This window comes from Trachemys scripta, chromosome 5 (genome assembly GCF_013100865.1).
Source record: "Trachemys scripta elegans isolate TJP31775 chromosome 5, CAS_Tse_1.0, whole genome shotgun sequence".
NCBI classification, from domain to species: Eukaryota; Metazoa; Chordata; order Testudines; family Emydidae; genus Trachemys; species Trachemys scripta.
The window spans coordinates 67,052,488-67,075,158 of record NC_048302.1 but is presented as its reverse complement, the minus strand read 5'-3'; the positions used below and the strand labels follow the sequence as shown (position 1 = coordinate 67,075,158).

The 22,671-nt window shown below is 43.9% G+C and overlaps 1 protein-coding gene and 1 non-coding gene across 3 annotated transcripts in view; one reads left to right on the top strand and one right to left on the bottom strand.

Annotated features, from left to right (window-relative positions):
* The window catches only part of SPOCK3 (SPARC (osteonectin), cwcv and kazal like domains proteoglycan 3), a 399,722-nt gene that overhangs the window by 80,709 nt on the left and 296,342 nt on the right, over positions 1-22,671 (top strand). The gene's annotated exons all lie outside the window — the stretch shown is intronic.
* TRNAI-AAU lies at positions 16,627-16,700 on the bottom strand. The gene has a single exon. It is a non-coding gene; the product is annotated as a tRNA-Ile (tRNA).

Below are 22,671 nucleotides of genomic sequence, written 5' to 3'. Positions count from 1 at the left end.
CCCCCCCCCCCCCCCCCCCCAAAGATTTGAAAGTATCTTGGTCCTTTGGGTCAGGTGTCAGCCAGGTTACCCGAGCTTCTTAACCCTTTACAGGTAAAAGGATTTTGGAGTCTCTGGCCAGGAAGGATTTTATAGTACTGTACACAGGAGAGCTGTTACCCTTCCCTTTATAGTTATGACACCTTCTATGGATAAGGAGTATCACAAGGATCGGAGATGGGACCAGTTTATATAGAGCATTACAAATTTTCAAAGCACTTTAAAAGTGCTAGGTATTCACTTCACAGATCACTGACCTTGAAAAAAGGAACATGCAGTAATGTGATAAAATTTGCCAATAATACAGAACAGGAAACAGTAAATACAAAAGGGAAGAGGGGAAGAAGATCAGAATTAAAAAAAAAAAACCTAGAAGCATTCTAGGTGTGTGGGTTTCCCCCCCTGGAAAATGAGGCCAGGGACAAAGCCTAAGAAAAATAAAATTGGGCCTCAGTGACCACTATACTTTACTAGTGAACAGGACAGAGAATTGGGGCAGCGGTAGACACATCTCTTAAAAACTTTAGAACAGTTCCTTGACAAATAAAAAAAACAAAACAATTTTTTGCAATGTATGGGTGTAGGAGTCTGTGGCAGTCCCTCCCTGTCAGTTTCTGAAGGAAGCCACAGCCCCTCGCTACCATGCATCTGTAAAGGCAAGGCTCAATGGGGAATTAGCAGTCTCAGGGCTATAGCCCTCTGGGCAGGGCAGAAAATAATAAGCAGTCTCAGGGCAAGGCAGAGCGGCAAGCTGTTTGAGGAGGCCCTGACCCTTTGCACAGGGCAGAGCACTAAGCAGTCTTTTTCCCTGGCTTCCTGGCTCAGGTAGACAGTGGACAAACACAGGCCTCTTGGCCTAAGGTGGGTAGGTGGGCCACCCTAGGGATGGGTGCGGCCACAGGGATAGGAGGACTTTGGCCCACCCAACTCCACCAGGTCCCAGCTCAGGGCCTTGACAGTGGAGGATGATTCTGCCACCAGGTCAGTGGGGATCCCTCTGAAACAGGCTGACCAGAATTCTGCCAGCTGGATTATTGTCTGGTGTCCCTGGTCTACTTCCTACTACCCATGTGGAGTGTACCTCTGTCTCCTGGGATTCTTCTGTCTCCCCGAGGTATATCACCAGTGGCAGTCCCAGTAGCTCCTCTGGGTACTGGTCCGTCAGCAGTCCCAGTACCTCCTCTGGGTCCTTGGCACAGCAGTGCTCTATCTCAGGTGCTAGGATTGGTAGTGGATGAGAGACCTCTTCTTCCTTCTCTGGCTCTCGCACAACTGCAGGGCTTGTCTTTTAAACTTGGGGAGAAAAACAAAAGGGGGGAAAAAAAAAACCACACACATATATAAAGTAAATGGACGAGACAGCAGGAATCAACAAGTGTCTGACAGTGATTCCAGGTCAAAGGCTAGAGAAACTAAGGGCTTGGCTACACTAGGAATGTTAAAGCGCTGCCACGGCAGCGCTTTAATGCGGCTTGTGTAGTTCTGTGGTATGCGCCTGACGAAGTGGGTATTTACCCACAAAAGCTTATGCTCCAATATTTCTGTTAGTCTATAAGGTGCCACAGGATTCTTTGTCGCTTTTTACAGATCCAGACTAATACGACTCCCCCTCTGATACTGTGTAGTTGCGGCTCAGCGCTGGGAGAGAGTTAAAAAAAAACACCTCCACAAGGAGCTTGGCTCCCAGTGCTAGTGCACTGTTTACACTGGCACTTTACAACGCTGAAACTTGATGCATTCAGGAGTGTGTGGTGTTTTTTTTTTTTTTTCCCACACCCCTGAGCGAGAAAGTTGCAGTGCTGTAAAGAGGTCTTGTCTATACTGGCAAAGTATATTCTTTAAAAAGTAGTTTCCAGGAATTTGAAACTTGCTCCTTACTGAAGTAATAAGAAGTAGTTGCCACAGAGCTACTTGAGTTTGTAACCACATATAAGGGATGCACAATTTTTTTTTAAATGGCTGGGTACTCAAGGAATTTGAATAATCTCTTTCATGCAAAAAAAGTGATTAGGTAAAATCCACTACTTTGAATATTGATGGAATATCATAGTCTTAACAGTAAGTCTCAGCATTTTCACTTTTGAAACACCATTGGTTCAGATCTTTTTGAGTTGCCATTACTATGGTCTATTTAATGTGACTCTTATGTTAAATAAACTCTAGCATACTATTATATCTGAAAGTATTTTTATTTATATGGTTCAGTGTTAAATCTAATAAATCTGCATGAATAGCACAAGAATGAGGCAATTTAAAATTACAACCATTGAAACAAATGCCTATTTATTATTATACAGTTGCTGAACATCTGGTTCTGCAGAAAGTTAACTGCCATCCCCAGTGGTAAGAAAATTCAATGCAATCTTTTTACGGTAGAGTCTGTTCTTAAAAGTGGAGTTTCACTATTAAAGAGCTGGCCTGGTCATTGTGCCCAAGCTTGCCTTCCTAACTCTTTTTCTGTCAGCCAGTGGAGAATTTTTGAGGCAAGCAGCATAAGAATTGCCTGTCTTTTGGCATCCAAGACCATAAGTCATGACTCATTGATGTAAACTGACATGTTAAAGTTTCACGGAGAATCACTTTTGTCTCCACTTTCAGATGTTCCCAGCTACTTCTGAATCTTGCATTTGCAAGGGGCTTTAGTAGCTATGGGCTGGATTCTGAATAGTCATGTCTTCATTCCAGCTGTAGCAAGCCTGACCCAGATGCTCTTCACTCTTACCACGTGTAGCTGCATCAAATGTAGGAGTTGCGAATTTTTCTATACACCTCTCCTTAGGGGAGAACCATACCCTTGCCTGCTTAGCCTTGAGCTCATAATCCTTTGGAATGTAACAATTAGTGCCTCTCTACGGGTGATAATTGCTGCATTCCAAGGGGATTAGAGTAATGGAACCAATTTACATTTTAAGACTTCACCATCTGGAACACCTGCCCCTGCCTTTGGAGTTTTGGAGGACCCTTGGCAGAGGGAGTGGTAGGTAGGAGTCATGGATCTCTGTGGCATTGAACCCTACTCTAGATGAGCTTCTTAGACAGCAGCATGCAAAGATTGGGTTAGGGTGGGTTACAAGCATCTGCAAGTGTGTGCATCTTTCTCTTCCATAGGCCCCCCCTTTGCCCCTCCCATCCCCCAAGTGAATTTGCAAAAAGGGCCATGGAGGCTATTTTGATCATTAGGTTGCAGTAGCCTCTGTACAGTAGTCTTGCAGCCGTGGGTGGGATGTGGAGAGGGAATGATTTGGTCTCCTCTCACATATGCCTTAGTTCAGCTGCTATGGCTCAACAGTGGGCTCAAAACTGATCGCTTTTACTTAGATGCCTTTTAAGATATAGAATATTGGTAAACAAAACCTCCTTATTGGGAAAGATGGGAAGAGCGTTTCAGTGGAGTTTACTTACATACAAAAAATGTGTTTGTAATTTTCCTAGAATACTCTTCCTCAGATAAATAACCCTCATAAGTATGGAAATAAACATTTAAGAACTAGTTGTTTTACTCATGCCATAGGTCCTCTGCCCATGCCTTCCATGTTTTTCCTGTGTTTGTTACTCTGGACCCCAGCAGCACTTTGAGTTCTATTTCATACCCTGCCAGTGTCCTGCCCATTCTTCATATACTGTCTTCTCCTGACTTCCCCAGGGTTTCTTCCCCCAGCATCCTATGGTGAAACCAAGAAGGACTGCTTCATATCACCTCTTCATGGGCATACTTCAGTCTATCTTCCCTTGTTCCCCTCTGCTCTCTTGCACATATCCCTGCAATTTTTTATCCATCCCCACCCACCTCTGACTCTGACAAAGCAGCTGGAGTCAGGTGGGGTTAATGGTTTTTAAACTATACTGTATACACTTGTCTTTATAAGTGTAAATGCAATTTTCTTTTTAAAATCTCCACTGACCCTCCTGAAAATACAAATAAACAATTCTCAGCAGTCCAACAAAAGAAAACAAATGTTGGGTCTAGCCACTTTAGAGCGATGCTGAGTCAAAAATATATTGGAATAATATTAAAATATATTACAACTAAAATTTCAAATTGTAACTTGAAAAAGGTCTAATTTTTAACAGAAATTCCAGAAAAGCTCTTCCGTGGGATAAAATCTGCAAAATGGTTCACTTTGGGGGAAAGGATTTTGGATAATCAAGCTATAAAGTTATAATGACTAGCACTTAAGGTGATCACCTTTTCAAAAGGCAAAAGTGGAACACAGGCAGGAGCCCTGCTCCCTCTGAGGCCACCCCGCTTCCCCCGGTCAGTTCAGAAGCCAGAACTGGGCAGTGATAATAGCCACCCAGGGAGCCTGGGCTGCTGTGGGGAGCTCTGGACCTTCCACCTGCCGTGGGTAGGTGGCTGGGGTGCCTGAGAGCAGTCTCTGGCACATGTTCCCAACCCTCCCACCCCGGGGCCCACCACCCAGGGCAGGTGGAGGGTCTGGGCCTCCCCATAGCACCCAGGCTCCTGGGCAGCTCTTACTACTGACTTCTGCCTGGCTCCACCTTCTGACCTCACCAGAGGGCAGGGCGTCAGGGGGAGAGGAAGAAGTGGGGCAAAGGGGTGGCTAAGGCCTACCTCAAACACACACACCCCTCCCTGGGAAGAGGCTGGCACCACCCCTGATCCTTAGGCAGGCATGGAGTGGTGCTTCAAGGAATCTGGGACAAATGCTATCTCAAAGTCATTCAGCCCAGGATCGGAACTTGAACTCTGCATTTCAGGAATGTCCAGCCCAATTTGGGATGCGTAATCACCCTACTACTACTACTGCTCTGTAACAGTTTTCAATCAGAGTGAGAGTTCCAGAAGAGATTTGCATTTTTGCCATGCCCCCAGACCTTTGCTGGTTCTAAATATGAGAGTACGCCTTTTGGAATATGAAACCCCTACTATAATGAATGTTAGTTACTCAGTATCACATGGAGGAGTCCTCTATCTGATCTAACAATTAGGATTAATTATTGAATGAATTATTTCTTAACCAAGTATTTGTCAGATTTTGCTCCAAATGTCTTTGCAGTGAGAAGACATGTCACAGTTAGACACATTTTTGTATGTTGCAGGAGGCTGTCATTTTTTCTTAAGCCAGCCATGATTCTTTTACAAGTGATAATACTACATTGTTTCATTTAGCCACGGATTGCCAGGGGACAGATGAATCCTTAGTTCAGAGAAAATATTTGACACTAGATGCAAATGATTTTATTTAGAACAGTGATTACAAAACACTAGTTTTCAATTTGAATAATTTGTGGTTATAAAGGTTAAACAGTGGCAGAAGTTGGCTTTTTGTTTCTTGCTTTTTTGTTTTACTTTGCTTCTTGCTAAACCTTCTCTTGTTACACTCTCCATTTTCTGTTTTAGTCAAACCAAATAATTCTTTATATATTTTTAAACAAAAAGTATAGGAAAAAGTTGCAGTGCAGATTATTTATAGAGACACACAATCTGCCACCTCTGTGTTCAGTAGTGTATTCTGTGAGTTGTCCAGTTGTTGCTCTTTGAACTGAGGATGATAGAATCTAGCCAAATTTCAAATGTTCAGTTTTGGAAAGTCAACAAAATTGGCTTCTGTATAACATTCAGACATATTCATTTAACTGTAAATTTTTAAAAAAAGAAAACAATGTTAAACTTCTGTAAATAACCATATCTTTAAAAAGTGATCAGAAATTAAAAAAAAAAAAAAAAGTCAGACTGACAGCATCCCTTTAAATAGTATTTTAATGATTTTTATTTTTTTCAAGTTGGTTTTTGTTGATGTTCAGCAAGGGAGTTAATAGACTAACTATCCAAAGATGCAATGAAACTGACTGTACACAAAGTGCTGGCAAATGTATAAGTAAAAAAAACAAGGGGGTGCAAGTGTGTGGTGGTTTGTTTGTGGTGTGGTTTTTTTTTTTTTTTTTTTTTTTACTAACTGCTCTTATCCTGTTGAATAAGTAAAACTTCCAGACAAATGTTGTTTTTGTTTAGTTTTTCTTCAAATTGGTGGGGTCCCTTTTTAATAGAAAAATTAAACAGAGTGTAGTTACAAAATTGTATTTTGATACATCTTTTTAAACTTAATCTTCTGCAAAACCTGTGTTGATTTAGTATATGGTTTCTTTCAGAATTACATGTTCATTTCATGAAAATGATAGAGCTTAAGAAGAAGAGCTCTTGTGTAAGAGTGAAAGCTTGTCTCTCTCGTCAACAGAAATTGGACCAGTAAAAGCTTTTACCTCACCCACTTTTTCTCTTGAAAAAAGAACAGGAGTACTTGTGGCACCTTAGAGACTAACAAATTTATTAGTCGCTAAGGTGCCACAAGTACTCCTGTTCTTTTTGCGGATACAGACTAACACAGCTGCTACTCTGAAACTTTTCTCTTGAATATCTTGGGACTGATATGGCTACAATAACACTATGTAAGGCTTAAAACATGTATTTAAAATGTACAATAATGCAGAGTAGAAATGCTGTCACTATATTGATCAGTAAAATTTCATAAATGGAATCTTCAGTTGTTTTAAAGATCTGATATCTTTTCTTATAAAGTTTTTAATTATTAAGATGAATAGATTGGGCACAACTCTCTCAATCATCTTTTTTTTTTTTAATTTTTTTATTGCATTTATTCACTAAAGGTGCCACACACTTTAGTTGCTTGTAAGTTCTTAATGTTCATTTGCAAGGCACCTGTGCTAATAAATGAAAAGAGATGTTAAATGAGAGGTTTCACGAATGTGAGAGTAAAATGTATATTCTGGAATAAGCAATTGATTGCAAATTGGAAGGCACATACTAGAGATTTCAGTCATTGTTTTGTGACATTAGTGCAGGTTAATGAAGTACCAGTTCTTGTGGATTTTTTTAAATACACAGTAGTAATGGCAACTATTGAAATGTCAGAAAAGTATAATTCCAAGATAATTTATTCTAAGAATAAGGAATAAAAAATGGACTGATTTGAAATGTGGAGGGGAAAAGAGTAAATACAAGGTGTCTGTCTAGCATGGAATATAGGAGTTTTTTGGAAAGATTACTTGATCCTCAGTAAGGCTATTCAAAGGCTATTCAGTCGAATGCAAAAAGAGATCTTTTTATTGAATCTGTGTCCAACTCCTGCACACTGTAGAAATCCTCAGGGCTACAGAAGCAATGAAACATTTATTTTTCATGCCTTGTGCCAGCTCCTGCAACATACAAGTCGTGAATTTTTTTTATTAAATCCAAATCTGAGTCCTAGATGCAATCCTACTCATGTTCAGAAAGAGTTCTGAAAGATAGGTAGTGATTACATGGCATGCACTATAATGAAATTATCTGTATTAACATGGTATCTAGAAACCATGCCTAGGACCATTATGCTAGGTGCTGTACAAATATAGACTAAGACGGTCTCAGCCCCAAAAAGCTCACAATCTAAGGCCTTGTCTACACTACGAGAGTAGTTCGATTTTACTTAAATCGAATATTTGGAATCGATATTGCAAAGTCGAACGTGTGTGTCCACACTAAGGACAGTAATTCGACTTTGTGAGTCCACACTAACGGGGAAAGCGTCGACATTGGAAGCGGTGCACTGAGGGCAGCTATCCCACAGTTCCCGGAGTCCCCGCCGCCCATTGGAATTCTGGGTGGAGCCGCAAATGCCTTCTGGGTAAAAAAAAAAAGGGGCCAGGGTGCTTTTGGGTAACTGTCGTCATCCGTCCATCACTCCCGCCCTCCCTCCCTCCCTGAAAGCGCCGGCGGGAAATCATTTCGCGCACTTTTCAAGTCATTGACAGCGCGGACGCCACAGCACTGTGAGCATGGAGCCCACTGCAACCATCGCTGCAGTTGTGGCCGCTCTCAACGCCTCGCAGCTTATCATACAGGTTGCCCTGAGGCAGATGCAGAAAAGTCAGGCGAGGAGGCTACGTCAACGCGGTGATGACCTGAAGTCTGAGAGTAGCACAGACCTCTCAGAAAGCAGGGGACCCAGCGCCGAGGACATCACGGTGGCAATGGGTCATGTTGATGCTGTGAAACGGCGATTCTGGGCACGGGAAACAAGCACTGAGTGGTGGGACCGCATAGTGCTGCAGGTCTGGGATGAATCACAGTGGCTGCGAAACTTCCGCATGCGGAAGGGAACTTTCCTTGAACTTTGTGAGTTGCTGTCCCCTGCCCTGAAGCGCAATGACACCCGGATGCGACCAGCCCTGACTGTCCAGAAGCGAGTGGCCATAGCCCTCTGGAAGCTTGCAACGCCTGACAGCTACCGGTCAGTCGCGAGCCAGTTTGGGGTGGGCAAATCTACCGTGGGGGTTGTTGTGATGCAAGTAGCCAAGGCAATCGTTGATGTACTGCTGCCAAAGGTAGTGACCCTGGGAAACTTGGAGGCGATCATAGATGGCTTCGCAGCGATGGGATTCCCAAACTGCGGTGGGGCCATAGATGGAACTCACATCCCTATCCTGGCACCGGACCACCAGGCCAGCCAGTACATTAACAGAAAGGGCTACTTTTCCATGGTGCTGCAAGCACTGGTGGACCACAGGGGACGTTTTACCAACATCAATGTCGGATGGCCGGGCAAGGTTCATGACGCTCGTGTTTTCAGGAACTCTGGTCTGTTTAGACGGCTGCAGCAAGGTATTTACTTCCCGGACCACAAAATAACTGTTGGGGATGTGGAGATGCCTATAGTCATCCTCGGGGACCCAGCCTACCCGCTAATGCCCTGGCTCATGAAGCCCTATACAGGTGCCCTGGACACTGAAAAAGAACTCTTCAACTACCGGCTGAGCAAGTGCAGAATGGTGGTGGAGTGTGCTTTTGGACGTCTCAAGGGGAGATGGAGAAGCTTGCTGACTCGCTGTGATCTCAGCGAAACCAATATCCCCATTGTTATAGCAGCTTGCTGTGTGCTCCACAATCTCTGTGAGAGCAAGGGGGAGACCTTTATGGCGGGGTGGGAGGTTGAGGAAATTAGCCTGGCTGCTGATTACGCCCAGCCAGACAGCCGGGCGATTAGAAGAGACCAGCGGGAAGCGCTGTGCATCCGGGAGGCTTTGAAAGCAAAGTTCCTGAGTGAGCAGGGTAACCTGTGACTTTCTAATTTTGTGTACAGAGAAGCCTTCACCCCACTTCCAACACACGTTTCAAAATAAAAATAGTTCTACTTTGTTAAAGCACACCGTTTTCTTTAATACTGTTTTCGCGGGAATTTTTTAAAACTGGGACGCAGACTGTGGTGCGGAGCGGGTGTAGTGTAGTCGCGCGAATGCAGCTTCTAAACTCAAGGACTGACAGGCTCCGCTGCGGTGGGATGGTTCTTTCAACGGAGCCTGTCACCCCTCCTGATACGGACTGTGTGTATGGGGGGTCTATGTGAGTTTGTGGCAGGGGTGGGACGGTTACAGATCCCCTGCTGTGTGGCTCTGTGATCCTGCCTAAGGACCGCCGCTTAAGATCTCTAACTGCCCTCCCCTGACACAAAGTCACAGAGCAACCCACCCCCCACCACATAACATGAAAAGAACCTCCCAGACTAACCAGGGTAAGTAGTCACTGCATCACTGCACTATGTATGTGCCCTGCTGCTGTGCCTGCCCCCTACTATGTACCCTGCCAAAGGTGACTGTCCTGTCCAATTACCAACCCCCTTTCCCCCCCCTCCTCCAAAAGAACATGATGGAAACAGTAGTTAACAGAAACATATTTTTTATTATCAACTACACATGGGACTGGGAAGTGAAACTTGGACGGGGGCTTGTGTCAGGCGGGAAGGAAAGAACTTGTCAAACTTTGGGGAATGAGAGCCTTCTGCTGCTCGAGCTCTCTGCAGGGGTGGAGTGAGAGTTAGCAGGGACTCTGCCGCCTCTCCTTCTGTGCACTTTGGGTGAAGGGAGTATGGGACTTGGTGGCGGGGGAGGGCGGTTAGAGATGGACTGCAGCGGGGCTCTGTCCTCCTGCCTCCGTTCCTGCAGAACATCCACAAGGCGCCGGAGCGTGTCCGTTTGCTCCCTCAGTAGTCCAAGCAGGGTTTGAGTCGCCTGCTGGTCTTCCTGACGCCACCTCTCCTCCCGATCCATGTTGGCTTGGTGCATTTGGGACAAGTTCTCCCGCCACTGGGTCTGCTGTGCTGCCTGGGCTCGGGAGCAGGCTATAAGCTCTGAGAACATGTCCTCCCGTGTCCTCTTCTTCTTATGCCTAATCCTCCCTAGCCTCTGGGAGTGTGATGACAGGCTAGGTTGTGAGACAGTCGCAGATGGGGCTGTGGGAATGGGAAAAAGGGAGTGAATTCCTCAGAAAGATAAATGTAGTTGTGAACAAAGAACATAGTCTTTCTCTGTGAACAGGACCATGCACAGCACCTATCACATGCGCACTCAGCACAAGGTCGAATTCTCGGCCTTCGCATTCAGTGTCTGGGGTTTTGCAGAGCACTTTTGAGAACCCTGTCAGGACAACGGAATTGCTCTTGCACGCAGACATGGTAAGCCGTAGATTCGTGGCAGCTTAAAACTTTAATATTAGCAATGGCCTCATTTCACATTGAAATCAATGTCGGTCCCTGCTGCCAGCAATCCGGCAAGCAGGAAGTCTGCTCCTGTCCCACACCCTCGCGGCTGTCCCCGGGAACGATCCCTTTCGGCTGACCCTCTCCCGCCTCCACCGCGTGGCTGCAAACCAGCGGTTACAGTTCTGTAAAGGAACGGTAAAGCAGTCCCAACACTAACATTCCCCTACCTCATTCAAAGCAGGTCATCATGAGCGACATCACCCTCATGAGGATCTCTGAGAGCGACAGACAGAGAATGCTCCGGGAAAGCCTTCAAAGACCAGGGCCGTATGCCGCCATGCTGTGCCAAGCAATGATTCCAGAGTACTTGCTAGTCTCGTGGCGCGGCAACGTGTCCTACTACGGAGGACCCAATAAGGCCGCTCTCCCCAAGAACCTAATGCAGCGGATTTCAAATTACCTGCAGGAGAGCTTCCTTGAGATGTCCCAGGAGGATTTCTGCTCCATCCCCGGACATATAGACCGCATCTTACTGTAGCTGCAGTAGCAGGGACTAAACAGTAGAGCGGCTTGGGCAGGACAATCATGCAAAACCGGACATTGCTAGATTTTTTTCAAATAGTTGCACTGCCCATGACTGAACCGTTAAGTTAATCAAACTAATCATGAGAAACCCATTTTTTAAATTGTTAATAATCATGTTCTGTTACAAATAAATGTTTAGATGTTTACAACACTTACTGGATGATCCTTCACCAGATTCTGTGTCCGGGGTAACGGCTGGGGAGGGTTGGTAGGGGATCTCTGTAAGGGTGATGAAGAGATCCTGGCTGTCGGGGAAATCAGCGTTGTGAGCGCTGTCGACTGCCTCGTCCTCCTCATCTCCTTCCTCATCTTCCCCGTCCGCTAACATGTCCGAGGATCCGGCCGTGGACACTATCCCATCCTCAGAGTCCACAGTCAGTGGTGGGGTAGTGGTGGCGGCCGCACCGAGGATGGAATGCAGTGCCTCGTAGAAACGGGATGTCTGGGGATGGGATCCGGAGCGTCCGTTTGCCTCTTTGGTCTTCTGGTAGCCTTGCCTCAGCTCCTTGATTTTCACGCGGCACTGCGTTACATCCCGGCTGTATCCTCTCTCTGCCATGTCTTTAGAGATCTTCTCATAGATCTTTGCATTCCGTCTTTTGGATCGCAGCTCGGAAAGCACGGACTCATCGCCCCACACAGCGATGAGATCCAAGACTTCCCGATCAGTCCATGCTGGGGCCCTCTTTCTATTCTGAGATTGCACTGCCATCAGTGCTGGAGAGCTCTGCATCGTTGCCAGTGCTGCTGAGCTCGCCACGATGTCCAGACAGGAAATGAGATTCAAACTGGCCAGACAGGAAAAGGAATTCAAATTCAAATTTTCCCGGGGCTTTTCCTGTGTGGCAGTTCAGAACATCCGAGCTCTTACTGCTGTCCAGAGCGTCAACAGAGTGGTGCACTGTGGGATAGCTCCTGGAGCTATTAGCGTCGATTTCCATCCACACCTAGCCTAATTCGACATGGCCATGTCGAATTTAGCGCTACTCCCCTCGTCGGGGAGGAGTACAGAAGTCGAATTAAAGAGACCTCTATGTCGAACTAAATACCTTCGCGGTGTGGACGGGTGCAGGGTTAATTCGATGTAACGGCGCTAACTTCGACATAAACGCCTAGTGTAGACCAGGCCTAAGTATAAGCCAAGACTCAACAAATGGAGACAGATGGGGAATACAAGTTTAAAAACAAGACAATATTGATCAACATGATAGGGAGTGAGCTCAACATACAGCTGCCTAAGAACTATCACACCTTTTTGTAGGCATCTCATCAATAAAGAGTTTTGAGGAGGGTTTTTAAAGTGGATAATGAGGTCGCTTTGGGGAGGTTTATGGGGAACACTTTCCAAGCGCTGGAGGTAGTATGAAAATTTAAAATGTTGAATATTTAACTAGTGGACAGTGAAGGCTGGCATCATGTGCTGAGCAGAGGTGAGGGTTGAAAGCTCAATAGTGAATGAGATGGGCAGGATAGGTGTTGACCATGTAAGTACTTGGAAGTGAATAGAAGCAGCTATGTTTGTGATAGAGAAGGAGGAGGAGCCACTCGAGAGAGGCAAAGAGGGGTATCATGGTCCTGGTTTTCCTAACAGCATCCATCACCTATCCTTATTAAGCTTCTGAATTAAGTTTATAATTTATTGCAAACAGCCCTTGACCTAATTTTCTTTCCTACTGCTCTGATGACAAACAAGAAACTTAAAACAAAATAAAAAATAAATTCTCATTCTCTCTTTCGCCTCCTATCTTCCTCTTTCTTCCCCCTGGTACTTTTTAGTTGAGTTTAATCTTCAGGATGAAGGTTTTGAGATTAGGGATTATTCGAGTTATCTCTAATAATAAATTCCAAAGTCTTGACCTTGTTTTTGTGAGATCTCTCATGAGTATCACTCTTGAAGTTGATATCTTGGTAGTTCCTGAAGAACTGCTGAGGTAGGCCTTTGTTTTTGAGAGAGAGGCTATAAAATGTATAGGACGGGAACTTTAACTATGAACTTGACACTCTTCTGTGAAGAACCAATAAGGAGAACAGAGGGGTAATATGCTGTTGGTGGCTGACATTGGTAAGGAATGTAATCTATTTTTTTCAGGCTCTTAAACCACTCTCATGGCTTAAACCACCTTCCAAAATTGCCTTAAATTAGTAGACTAACATTTGCCATGTGTGATCTTTCGCTTATTGTATGAGGCTTTTAAAATGGTTTTTTAAATGGTTTGTATATCATATGTGCTATGTTGGTTTGAATGCAAGGTTAAAGAAGCACATCTTGGGTTTGGAATGGAAAGTCGTGCTGTCTGAGTTGATTCTTGTGGCTGTTCATGCATTCCACAATCTTGGGCAGGCCACCAAGAAAGCTCCGTCTCCTACATAGATAGACTTTATCCCTGCGTGGATGACAGGTTCATTGTGCTTGAGGAATGAGGTTGTCGATCATGATCCTTATCCAGGAGCGTCAGGTGATTGTTTAGGTATGGTAGTCTCTGACCATTGAGCACCTTGAAGATAAGGATGGAGACCCTGATCTTGACTCTGTATTCTATGGGAAGCCATAGTAGAAAATGGGTGTAGTGGGAAGGTCTGATGACTAGCTGGCCTAGTGTTCAGCTTGTGACATTATGATTTGGTTTGGGCTAGTTGCCCCAGAGGGGGTGTGACACTGTACCTCAGGGGAGCACTTTGTAACCCTCATATTCCTCATTTATATATAATTGTGATATTGCATGTAGAGCATGCCATGTGAGGAGGTATTAGGAGAAAGGTTATGATCTGCTATTTTATCTAAATATGTATATCATTAGTGCATATGAAATTATGAGATTGTGTTGCATGTTTGTCAGTAAAACATGCTATAAATTGGGGAATCAGCCAGATATTAGCTCCCCAGAGACAACAGCAAGGAAAAGTAACCAGCGCCTGAGCGGGTATCGAACCACCATCAACAGCTATTGTCCAGCCAGGGAGTTAAAATTCAATGACTTGCTTGGAAAAGGCCACACCAGGGGAATTGCTCAACCTTGCCTGGGGATTCAGCAATGCCCCCCAGACATGCCTGGACTTGTGTTCTCCAAGTACATGGACTAAGGGTATAAAATAGAACACAGTTGCCACATGCGTGGTCTTCTTTCCTCTCCCCACTATGCTGCAAGCAACAAGGATGCTGAGAAGACAGAATATTTCAACAGAGGACACTGGCTTAGGTTTAAGGGAGAAACCTGTATATTACGGACTGTAAGGTCCAGTGAGGGTGAGAACATTGCTTGATCCAAATACTGTCTAGTGTGATAAGGGTTAAGGTTTAGACTGCGTGCTTTTATTTTATTTTGGTAACCATTCCTACTTTTTGCATATCACTTATCACTTAATCTATATTTTTTTAATCAATAAACTTGTTTTACTGTTTATCTTTTACCAGTGAGTTTGCCTGAAGGTTTGGTAAATCTGCTGGAGTTTACAAAGGCTGGTGTATATCCACTTTCCATTGATGAAGTGGTGAACCAATTAATAAACTTGCATTGCTCAAGAAAGGGTCTTGAGTTGTGCAAGACGGTATTTTCCTGAGGTACAAGGCTGGGAACTGGCTGAGATTTGGCTGGTGCCTTTCTCTGTGTGATTCATGAGTGGTTCTGGGTGTGGGGTTCCACATGCTGTTGGGCTGAGTGATAACAGTGCCTGGAGGGCTTTGCTGCTTGCCACCTGTAAGGCCTTGAGAGACAATCCAGGATAGTGAGAAAAAGGCACATTAGTCCAACAGTCCCAGGTTGCATCCCAGGGATCTCATCACAGGGGGCCCCGCTTGTGCCTCAATCACCCCTTTGTATTCAGATTGCCCCATGGGCTTCAGTCATTACAGAGAAATAGGGATGTGGAGAGGCAAAGTAAGGGGACCCAGGCCCACCCGCTCACTCCACTGCGTCTTGACCCACGCCCCTAGGGATTTATCTGAATGTCCAGCCCACTTATTGAGATCACAAATTGTTTTCCCCCCCTCATTCACTTCCTACCAGCCTGGAGTTCCTCGACTGGAAGTGTGATTGCTGGTCTAGCAGACTCTATTCAGACCCTTACAGTGTGTCTATACTGCAATAAAAGACCTGCACAACATGGTTGCAGCTGGCCCAGGTCAGATGACTCGGGCTCATGGGAGCCAGGTTGTGGGGCTAAAAATTGCAGTGTAGACATTTGGGCCTGAATTCTGAGACCCCCACAAGGCGGGTGGGTCTCAGAGCTCCAGCCAGAGCCCTAACATCTACACTGTAATTTTAGCTCCAGTCTGCTGCCCAAGGCTTGCGTGGTGTTGTTTTTTTTAAATTGCAGTGTAGATGTATCTTTAGTATTCATTTTCAGTCACCCGGTCTCTCTTAGGGCTTTTCACCCGCAAAGAGGTGGGGGGATTCCAAGTCCCTGCTGCTAGTACAGCCTTCATAAAGCTGTTGCAACTATTGGCACAGCTCTCAGCATCAGTCTTTTTTTTCCTGGTGCCACATGCCGCTCATTGTCTCTCCCTCCTCTTCCCCCCTGCACCCCCACCAACTCCCCTGCAATTCTCCTAAACTTCCAGTGTCCTTTTAAACTGTTACTCCACTGAGAACAGGCTTTGCACTTGTTGAGGGGTGGGGCCTTCCCTAGCTCAATATTGCTTTACTCTCCACTCTGATTCATTTACTGAGGAGACTTACCGCAGCATCCTATACTAGGAGGAACTTCTTAAACTGATGACTTCATGCCCAGGTATATTGCATTGGTTTTGTGTTTGAAGGAGGAAGAGAAGATTCCTTCACTGTATGTGGCGTTGGCTATTTCAGTCAAGTGAGGCACTGTTTGCTTACAACTCTCATTTAGCGTTCAGAATTGGGAGGGGTCTGACTCTCTCAGGTCTTGAGCTGACTTTCCTATACAGTATCCATTAATTCTAGTAGTATAAATAGGCTCAATTCATGGAATGAAAGTGGGTTGTTTGCTGACAGAGGTGGATTGGATGCATGTAGCCCAGGAAATTTTGGTTAATGTGAGTTTTATCTTTTCAGTGGAATAGAAGGATGATACTTTGCAGTGCTGGGTTCTGCATTTACTCACAGATGAGGTGAGTACACTCAAAGGATTCTATTTTTCCAAGGAAGCCTATTTTGCATTTGACTTTGAAGGAAAAGTAGGTTTGGATAGCTCATGTAGCTGTGCACTATATAGGATAAGGAGGGGGGCGTCGGTAGAGTCAGAGGAGTAAGAAAAGGAGAGTGTATTTGGCCCTTTAAGAGTTTAGGCTGTCGGTTGGAGGTTGCTCTTAGGAATATCTCCATTTATTATTATCTCAGAGTTGGAAGGGACCCTGAAAGGTCAAGTGCAGCCCCCTGCCTTCACTAATAGGACCAAGTACTGATTTTGCCCCAGGTTCCTAAGTGGCCCCCTCAAGGATTGAACTCTCAACCCTGGGTTTAGCAGGCCAATGCTCAAACCACTGAGCTATCCCTCCCCCCAAAGTGCAGAAGCCACCGTCTCCATCCAGCACACGGACTGGCCAGCATGGGGCTTGAACCCACAACCTTGGCGTTATTAGTACCATGCTCTAACCAGCTGAGTTAGCCAGCCCACTCTTCAAAGAGCCTGGAGCCGCCCATGGCTGAGAAGACTGGGGAGACAGAACGAAGGTAACCTGTACAGAAGTTTGAGATGATGGCTATACCAAGGAAAATGTAGAAGTTTCTGCTCCATATTTGAATTTTTCTGTGCACTGTTGTGTTCAGAAATATGGCTATTTTAACTTACATCATGGAGGCGAAATGCGCCATCTAAATGACATGCAAAACTTGACAATTTCCTTGTACAGTATTTTGTGCAAACGCTCTTTCATTTTGATTCACATAGATCAAAATGAGGCCAAAATTGTGCCATGAAGCCCAATTAAAACCACCACATTTCACCATTTGCTGACAAGTGTTGGGTTTTTTGATTGTTTCATGAGTTTGAGCATTTTACTTTTATTTTTTTATTTAGAATTTTGTAATTAAACCTGAAACTAGATGACTTGTGTGTGACTTTGGGTTTTGTTATTGTTCATGAAGTTGGAAAGAGTTGTACCAAGATGAGCTGTAGTATGCACATGAAATTTATTTTTTTGTTTTTGTGCACCTCTTGTGCTGAGCTGAGAAAACATCTTTTTGGGGGACACCACTTCTTTAGGAAAGAAGACCTTTTGTTCTCTAAATAATATTGGGAAATCACTGTAAATGTTTTGAATGGACATATTTGTAAAAATGTAAATTAATGTTTTTAAGGTTTCTCATTCTTGAGGAGACAGAAACTGTCCCAAAATTTAGTCTATTCTGAGACCCCTAAACAGACTGCCATGTATTTTATTGGTTGGTTGTCTTTTGACTACCATAATATTCATGGTGTGTTCTACTAGTGACTAAAGCCCAGATATTTAAACCTTTTATAAAACCTTTTAAAAATTTTGCTCTAAATCACGTAGACTAGATTGAAACTTTGTTCAGTGCCTAAAGCGTGGGGTAGGGTGGTATATAGATGCCCTGTCCCAAGGAGTAATTGTGGCTGTTCACCTTTACTCTTGGAGTTTCCAGAGGAAATAATTTGCCAGGTCTTTACCAGTTGTGCGATACTGGCATATTTCCGCTAGGTGTTGCAGTGCAAAAGGTTGGATCCAAGACCATCAGCCCCCTGTTCAAATGAGGGGATGGTGCTGGGGGATGCCAGAAATACAGTCCGTCCTTTCTCCTTATAGCCATACCTAAGGCCTGGGGAGCTCTGGGTGGGCTTTTTTTTGCTGTTTACTAGAGTTCACTTTTTAAAAAAATATATAGCCAGATTGACCCCTGCATTATTCCAGTCCTCTCCCAGTAAAACTGGAGGAATGGAGTGCTGAATCAGCCCCGTGAACTTTTATTTGAAAAATATGCATCCGTGGAACAATTAATAAAGATAATGCCTCTTTTAAAATAGTACAGTGAAAATGAGCATCTGTTTTACAATGGCATTATATTGTGGATTTACACTATAGTATCTTGGGGTGATTAGATTACCTAAGGATAGGAAAAAAGGCTTGCATTTAAAAAAAAAAAAAAAGCTGGGGGGGAAGGTGGGTCATGATTTTGTGAGAGAGGAGTTGCTAGGTTAAGAGAGCATACCTTGTTCCATCTAGTGAGTGAAGCATTCCATTAACAGGAGCTTGGGAAAGTAGCTCTTTCATTCAGTGAAAATTGAAACATTTCCCTCCATATGTAGGGTAATGATTTGTTTGACTAGTGGTGTGGTGGCTAGACCTAATTTATAAAGGAACTCACTGCTGGTGCTGCATTAACAATGTCCATAACAGTGTTAGTTTGCCCCTCCCCCGCCCTCCCGCTTCTATTAAAAGTAGGAGTCAGTACAGAAATTCCTATTAAAAAAACAGAAGTCCGTGTGCTGTATTATATGCCTCCTTTCTTATTAAGAAAGACTAATATATGATAGAGGGCTAGCTCTGAAGTAAATCTATTTTTGTGCTTCAAATTTTGGTCCCCCTAGTGAAGACAGGAGGCCGACTCTGACCTTTCAAAGTCCCTTCCAGTTCTATGAGATCAGTATATCTCCATATATTATTAATAATTATTATAAATTTCTCAATTTTTATAGCAAACGTTATGTGCATACTCTCAATAAAAAAATCAAAGCATAGTATTCAGTCATTCGCCCTCTTCCTTCTTTCTAGTTTCCTCAGGGACCCCTTTGGTTGATTTCATCTACATCCATTGTCTTTACCACCTGCATTGGAATTGCCATACTAGATTAGACCATTGGTACATTTTTGTCCAATATCCTCTTTCTGATAGAGGCAGTACCAGAAGCTTCAGATGAAAAGAAAAGAAAATCTGCAGTGGGCAATTATGGAAAAGCATGCCCATACGGGATATTTCTTCCATTGGTATATGCCCTGAAGCATAAAGATTGTATCAGACTTATTACTTTTAATCATATTTAATGCAACTGAACATTCTCATCCTTATAAATGTCTAATTTTTTGTAATGTTGCTTATGCTCTTGGCATCCATTTTTTTTATATATAGCAATATATAATTTGTGTGGAAAAAATGCCTTTTCTGTGTCCAAATTGCCTTTTCCTAATGTCCTCTCCAAATATTTCAATGACTCTAATAATTTAACACCTCTTCTATTTCTGATGTTTTTAAAAAAAAAAAAAAAAAAAAAAAAGGTGACCAGACCTGAACAGCATATTCCAGGAGAAGGAATATTTTGATTAACAGCTTATAAAACCAGAAAGGACCATTAGATCATCTAGTCTGACTTTCTGTATAGCACATGCCAAAGAATTTCACCCAGTTACCCCTGTAAAATACATAGAAAATCATGACTATCTGACCGTGGATTAGTCAAGAAAACGCTCTTTTAATAGAGTTAAGATTGCAAAGTTAAGCATTCAAAAGATAGGATATTCTGAAATTAAGGTTGTCAATGAAAATATTGGGCATACTTAATTGTATGTGAAGCTATCCATGCTGCCTGTAATATAGCCTAACATTTTTGTCTGGTTCACTAATTCTATGCAGGTGACTATCATATCTGATTCTCTGGTGCTTATGATAGTTCCACTGCATCTGGTCTCACATCTTCTTGTCTTCTGACATCTCTTCCAGGATGCTCTTTAACTTACTAATTTTCAAGCAGCTAAAATATGGTCCTCACCTTCACCCTTAAAACTGTCCTTTTAGTCCTTTCTGCAGTGCCATTACCATTGTCTTCTCAATCATTGAGAAGCACAAGGTTTGGGTTGTTTTTATATTGTTTCCCTTTTCCTTATATACAGGGTGTTGCTAAATCCTGCCATCTTTCAGAAGCTGGTCCAATAAAAGATATTACCTCACCCACCTTGTCTTTCTCTATAGCATTGGTTATCTCCTGCTTTGATAACCAAATATCCTTTTTTTCCCCTATATATCTGTGAGATTTATATAGCCCCCATTACTACATGAGCTTCATTGTGCTTCTCTGCACGACACCTGTGTGAGGCAGGGAAGTGCTTGCCCCATTTTAAAAGATGCGAGAACTGAAGCTCAGAAAAACTGTTACTTGCCCAAAGTCACACAGGAAAACTGTGTTGGTGCAGGAGTTGAACCTAGCTCTGCAGAGTCCCAGGCTAGCACCCTAACTACTGGACCATCCTTCTTCAGGCTATCCTGCTGCTGACTGTCTTTCCCATATCACTAACCAAGCTGTATCAAGAATGAAGCTTCCAGATAATCTTTCCCCGATCTCCATATTTCTCTGTAGGTAGGAGGGAGAGTGTATAGCTTGGGTGCTATCAAGGACCAACCTGCCCCACCCATGGGGCTGGGCTATATAAACAGGAAAAGGAAGCTGAGCAAGAGAGAGGACTAGAAGCCATGCTGGCTGCTACAGGTTTCTGGCCCCTCAGGCTCCAGATAACTTGCCTGATCTATGCTCCAGAGATTTGTTTCTCTGACAGTAAGTTTGGCTGCTCTGACTCAACCCAATTGATAGTTGTTTAAGTGGCTCCTCCTCTAATTTGATGCCTAAAGGAAAGGAAAACCTGCCTGCTTCCTAGAACAATAAGACAATGAGGTACTCTTCTGGCTAGGGTCATTATGGTAATACCTTAAATGGGACATAATTTTTTGTCTTAGTTTGGTTTTGTCCTCCCCTTCATGGATTCTGAGTAGCAGCCGTGGGAGGTGACTTCTGGGTACTCGTCTGGCTATATATCTCCTCAATATTCCACTCTATATGCATCCGAAGAAGTGGGCTGTAGTCCACAAAAGCTTATGCTCTAATAAATGTGTTAGTCTCTAAGGTGCCACAAGTACTCCTGTTCTTTTTTTCTTGGATTCTGTGCAATCTCCCATTCAAATCACTCCTTTTGGCTCCTCCTCACTTACCAAATTAATTTTTTTACCTCTTCCATAGCCTGAATCTCTACTCGGGTCATCAGTCTCCTAATAATGACAACCTGACCACTTAGTCATCTTTTCCTATCCTCTTTATCATCTTCTCTTTCCTTTCCTACTTCATAAGAAATGCCGCCCTCTTGCATGGGTCAAACTTTTTTCCAGAAGGATAGTGTTATCCTGCTGAAAAGCTGCTTCTACTTGGACTAAAAATATTAGCCCATGTCAGTAAAGCAGTTACCACTCCCATCCTGCATATAAATAAGAATTAAAACTTCTAAGATTCCCTCTGTTCTCGTTTGATCTTGTATTTCAAGTTGTAAATAACTTGGGGAAAAGATACTGTTTCTCTTTTATGACACTATTAGTTCTTTAACACCCAATATACTTGGTATTAAAGATTTTGTGTGCTGAATTCCTTAAACTCAACAACTTGTTTATCAAATCTCTGATGCTGTACCCCAGTAACTCCTGTTCATGAGCCTTCATTTATTATTAAAATGATATCCCTATTATACGAGGAGTTTCTGCTTATTTCAAATACTGTTTTTAGTTAGGTGTTACACATTTGAGTAATTAAATATTAAGGGTTTGTTGCTCATTTACACTGAGGCCTAATTCCTTGTATGGCCACTCATTTATTAAAGGAAACAGTCCACTCTTAGAGTCACGTGGAAGTAGCCATGTCCTGTGAGTATGCTATCAGGTGGTTAATGCAATCTCTGGATTGTTTTTTTTTTTTTAACTGAGGAAAATCGGTATTCTACTTGTGATAAGGTGTACCAACCCCACACTCGGCAACTGGGGCCTGAACAATCACTGTGGGCCCAGAAGACTGCATTCTCTCCCTCCGCCCCTGCTGTGCATGCTCCAGGTGGAAGGGACAGTTAAAAGGAGGCAGCCCAGCTCAGTCTGGGCTGGCTGAGGAGGAAGGACATGTGCTGCAGGTTCTGCCGCTCTTCAAGCAGTGGGAACCATGGACTCTCACTATACACGGTTGGCTGGTTGTATGCAGCAGACTGACTGGTGCCAGAGATGAGCACTGCAGTAGGAAGTGACCTGGGGAATGTATTCGAAGCAGAGGTGTGAACCCTTAACTGGGAATATCCTGGCTTCATAAGGCCCTGGGTCAGAACCTGGTGGAATAGGGTAGACCCAGGTAGAGGGGTGTCTCTCTCACTCTCACATTCACACTCTCTACTTGGGACTCCAGCTATAGTGTGACTTGCTGCTTTTCTCTGCCCAGAGTGTCGCCACCCCCCAACTGCTATTGCCTGCCCCAGCCAGGAGGCTCAGGAGCCATAGACTATTTGTTTCCTTTGCTCTGCCCCACCCAGAGGCTGCAAACTGACTGACTGCTCTGCCCTGCTGAGTGTGTCAGAGTCCCAGCTGTGATTGTTTGCCCACCCAAGAGGCATAGATAGTCTTTACCAGGCCCTTCCAGGGGCCTTGAGTCCCCTAACTGAGATTGCTTGATCCAAGAGGGAGACCTGACTATTGTGTGATGGCATGTACCAACCCTGCACTGGTCAACAGTGGTGGGCATACTCGACACACAGAGCCCCTTGTGACACTACTATTTGTTAAAGCAGGGCCCCCTCTAACACTACTATTTGTTAAAGCGCTTCAAAGGCATTGGG